Genomic DNA, 5,304 nt, shown 5'->3' on the forward strand with positions numbered 1-5,304 from the left:
TGTGTATCGTGGATTTGAATACTATAATCGTCGTGACGAAACACTATTACAAAATCATTCATCACATTCTAATGATCTTTCGTCATCTCAATCTAATCAATATCTCTATAGACAATCACATCATTATCCAAATGTTCGAAATCAATTTAATCTACGAGATATTGATGAAGAATATAACAATGATTTCGCCCATCAACGTCACTCTTCATGGTATTAGCTTTGGTATGTTATAATTTTTAGTTCGTATTTTTTATTGTGCTATTATTGTAAAATAGTTTTGTATTGATATATTAATTTGTAATAATTTCATATATTTTATTTTTTTTAGTATGATGTAATTTATATTTAAATTTTTTTTCTAATTTTTTGAATTTATTAATTTTTTTATACAACCGTTCCGCAACATAACATTGGAACTGGAACGGTAGTTTCCGTTCCAAGCACCGCAACCGTTCCGGCGAACCATGTATCTAGTGTGATTTATGACTCTATAAAACATGTAGAAACCACCCTTAACTCTTTCCTAATCATGGCAGCCCCTTAGGATCATTTAAAACATAATTTAGCAACAATTTAATGCCTCAAAATTCACATGTACTATACAAACGAATTTGTTCATGATGCACTTATTTTCATGCAAAATTCACTTAAATAAAATACTATGGTGTGATAGATGTTTGAAGAAAATAATATGGCGTGGCTTTGCGTTTTAAATGCACGAATTCTCGTTGACGATTGCGAAGAACGACGACACGACACGAAGATCCTTGGCTTGATTTTTCCTTGAAGGATTTGAAAGTTTCCTCTTGAATAATATTGTGAGTGCCGTGTATGGTGTTGGGAGAAAGAGTTTTAATTGGTTGGGGGATGTGGGGGTGCATTGTAGTGTTTTGGGGAGGGTTTTAACATAATTTATAATAATGAATTCACTAATCAAGGCTTTAGGCTTATTAAGCATAAGTTTAGGCCCATTGGTGCTTGATTAGAATTTAATTAAATTATTAAAATAGTTTTGGTAAAAATAGTTTGCGAATTAAATAGCCGGGTTGTACAAAAGTTCATATTTTTGTTGAAAAACCAACACCGTTAAAATTTACGTCCCGGCGTATAAAATCACCTCAAAAACCCCTTATTTTCAAAAATAAGAAAAACCAACACTCATATTTTAAATAATTAAAAACAATTATTTAATGAAAACATTTTCTATTTTTCAGCCCTCGGTCTCCGTTCTTCGATCGCAACTTGAATAATCCTTAAAAATTATAATTTTATTCATAATGACAATTAAGTCATATTTAACATAAAATCATGCATATCACATAGTTAATTAAGCTATTAAAATAATTATCTGACCCCTTTTCCATATTTCCTAGATTTGTATGCAGTTGGATTACGTCGTCGTAATTTTTTTTTGAACCTTACAATAAAACCATTATTATTTAAAAAATGATGTGCAACAAGATAAATTTGTTTTAATTACTTGCGACAGTGATTCTAATTTCAGTAAATTATACTAATTTATTAAGATGAGAAAAATGGAAATAAAATGTGTATATTATGATGAATTATTAATGTTATTTTTTTATAATAAAAAAAATATGTTGGTTAGTTATTATAAAATCCGATATCTATTTTTATTATAAAAAAAATTTATTATTTTATCATAAAATAATTATTTTTATTAGTTGTATTCATATCACAATAGTATTATTAAAAAAATTATGTGTAACAAGATAAATTTGTTTGAATTATTTTGGAATGTGATTTTAATTTCAGTAAATTATACTAATTTATTGAGTTGAGAAAAATGAAAATAAGATGTGTATATTATAAATATTTTTTATGTTTTAGAAACATGTTGTGTAGTTATCATGGAATATGGTTAAATACTTAATAAGACCTAAAAAATTAAGTGTGTCAATTCGGGTGAGTCAGATTTATAGATTTAAATAAACATGTTGCCTAGTTAGCATGTATTTGATTTTTTTTCCATGTTAATTCAGCTTAAAACTTATTAATTTGATTTTAGAGTAGTCACCATAAACGAAGTCCTCATGGAGTTTCCATTGAAAATCATTAGGATAAATTCAAAATAATTCAATTATGCAACATGCAAAGTCCCGTCATACATCAACAGATAAAAGCGAAAGTGTATCAAAATATCACTGTTTACTCCTAACTCATAAACATAATGTGCAGAAAATATGGTCCTTGGGTTAGCATGCGCACAGCCAGCCCCGCCTACTCAATCTTCGGCACCTCCAGTCTCCATACAATATGCTCACTTGCATCAATCACACCTAGTGAGTCTAAAAACTCAACACACTTGAATCATTATAACAAGTACACATGCAACAGTGAAAAGTACTGTAATTAACACATATTTCATGATCTTAAAAACATTAACTTAAACATAGCATGTCAAATCATAACGTGTCCATAACATATCACATCATATCAGCATATAAGTGTTCAATTTCTTTATTTGAATTCAGATCATTAGTTGTGACTTTCGTATCAGCTCTAATCGATGGATCTATCTACGTATAACCGCAGTACCCGGCGACGGGGACATCAGCGACAGTTTTACCCATCCACTGATCCTTAGCCTTACATCTTCGTGTTCATGTTCGTATTAGTCATAACCAACTCTAATCCTTCAAAACATAACATCATATTCATCAATTATAAAAATCATCCATATACATAAATTTCTTTAAAATCAAACATGCAACGTAATTTTCATATTTCCATAAAAATTCATGTTTGTGGTAACATAAAAATTTAAAAACATGTCAAATTGTGATCAGGGTGCTTCCAGGACTGCTAACTCGACCCGGGGGCAAAATGACCATTTTGCCCCTAGAAACCCTAATTGACCATTTTACCCCTGGACCTCCAAATTCGACCCGAAGCCAACAAAACTCCTTAACATACCTCAAAACATAACTATAATCATTTCTTGACGTAACCTTGAGCCCACACAAGGATTTCTATAATTCGTATTAAAACTTGTATCGGGGTCCCGGTTTTAATCCAAATTAACCCGAAACTCAACCAAACTTTTCCCAACTTAAACCATGACTCGAACCTACATGACCTGCCCTTAAATCACTTATTTCAGACAACCTAAGACCATCGGAAAAGACCGGACAGCTGCTGGAAGTTTTCTGCTCAAGGACCACTCGAACCATTCTACAAGCGAGCCTCCAATTCACGACTCTAACTTCAAACTTCGCGCGTCCAACCCATAGCCTGACGTTATAGGACCAAGACCACACCTATGTGACCTAGCCTGGACCAACAGCCACCAGCCATGCATGCAGGAACGCGGTATCGCCCGAAATAACCCAAAAACCGAGCATCACCTACACTCAACCCCCTTCGATCTACTCCAACTCGCGACCAGCCATGTTTAAGCCACACTAGACCGTGTCTCGTACCCAACAGGGTCAGAACTATGGCCTTGAGTAGCCCTTGCACGGCCACACCCCACTTGACAACTGACCGAGCCATCGAAGGCCCTAGACCTATGTAATGACCCGAATATTTGTTTTGAATGAAGTATTAATTAAGAGATAATTAATGAGTTGTTAATTAAGTTTTAAGGAATTGATAAATCGGGATCAAGTTGTTGGTATCCACCGAATTTTAAATGGATAACCCGACCTACTTCGGATTACATTATCTCGAGATATCCAACTAGACCAATGAGATTCTGACACGTGGCAGATAAGATTGGTTCGGATTTTCTGAAATAGTCCGGATGCAACCTATAAATGGAAGCCGATTCTTTTGGTTCCTTCACCGCATTCTTCAGAGAGAGTTCTAGTTGTACTTTAGGTTTTCTAGCCAGTTTCTAGGGCACTTTGGTGTCGGGAAGTTTCGGAGCTAGTGTCGACTCGAGGAGGGTCGGTGAACTGAGATCGAGACATCATCAGCGGGCTGACGACGGACGCAGGTATAATCCTAAATCCTTAGATAGTGATTTAAGGATCATTAGGGAGATCTTTGTAGCATGTTTGATCTGGTTTGTTAGTGATTTCATTATGTTGGTATTATCTAGGTTCAGAGCTTTCGGTCAGATTGTTTTAGTGAGGTACGTGATGTACTGACTGAGATATCCAAGCGTAGTATACACACTTTTATGCTACATATTTATCTGTTTCATGATACATGTTTTACTGCTTTGGCATATTATGCATGACATATCATTTTGAACCTGATATCTTTTGAGATATACCTCGTTTGTTGGGGCCGCTCAGCCATATTCTGTATTGTGGACGATAGGGCATCGAGAGCTACAGTGTCCGACGGGACCCGCGGGCTCTGATGACCTGAACATTGCAGGTCCACGTCTTGATGATGAGTGTGGGAGCCAAAACATGCCTAGGGCAGATCAGAGACTACACACTCAGGCGCCTCTAGACTGAGCATGAGATTCTTGACTTGATCCTTGATATCCGAGCATATTGCATTTCGCATGCATCATATCAGTTTGTATACTCGTACATTCTCGTATTGGGCGATCGTCGCTCACGTCCTAGTTTTCATCTTGGGCTCCCCATTCCACGGGGCAGGTCTTAGGTTGGATGGTTCGGACGACTAGGGCAGTGGCTAGAGTAGTTGGGTTTTCGGTGGTGATTCAGTGGAGGTTTTCTGTGGTTTATCGTTTTCTCGTTCAGGGTTATGTTTTGTATTTTGATATGGTTGTATTAATGTTTAATACTGCTGTTATTGTTTTGTTTTTATTTGGGTTGTAAGATGATTAAGTATTTGGTTTTCGCTGTTTAATTGTGGTTATTAGGTTTAATGTTGCAGTTTATTAGTCTGTTTAGTAGTGGCTCGGGTAAGGGTGCTACAACTTAGGAGATCCGATCGCCCTTCAACCAACCACCACCGATCTGCTCTTAACCTTCGAAGACCTCTCCCTAGCCACGGTTTGAGTCCCATAAACCTCGATTCCGGCAGCCCCTTAAATAACAAATCAACAAAACGTGAGTTGAGGAGGATTAGCGTTCAATATATCAATGAAGAAACATGAAAAACCATGCACGGACCGTGCGTGCAACCATATCCATATTATAACATGCAAATACCATTCAACATACATAATACAGTGTGATTGATAAGAAAATAAAGGAATCGGGAGTGCCTTTGCGTATATACGTTTGAAAACTAGGAGATACTCGTGTAGGACGTGCACCAGAGAGATGGGGAAGAAGTTCTTCGCAAAAAGTTTGAGAAAACTTAAGGGGGAAGCTGCTTGGATTTCTAAGATGATGCTGGAGAAATGAGGGAGGG

At 36.0% G+C, this 5,304-nt stretch overlaps 1 long non-coding RNA gene across 1 annotated transcript; it reads right to left on the bottom strand.

Annotated features, from left to right (window-relative positions):
- Positions 1-2,178: 2,178 nt before the first annotated feature.
- On the bottom strand, positions 2,179-5,304 carry LOC140837816 (uncharacterized). The gene is made up of 3 exons (XR_012119471.1): positions 5,190-5,304; positions 4,866-4,974; positions 2,179-3,530 (listed from the first exon to the last, which is right to left on the bottom strand). It is a non-coding gene; the product is annotated as an uncharacterized lncRNA (long non-coding RNA).

This window comes from Primulina eburnea, chromosome 8 (genome assembly GCF_022965805.1).
Source record: "Primulina eburnea isolate SZY01 chromosome 8, ASM2296580v1, whole genome shotgun sequence".
Taxonomy (NCBI): Eukaryota; Viridiplantae; Streptophyta; class Magnoliopsida; order Lamiales; family Gesneriaceae; genus Primulina; species Primulina eburnea.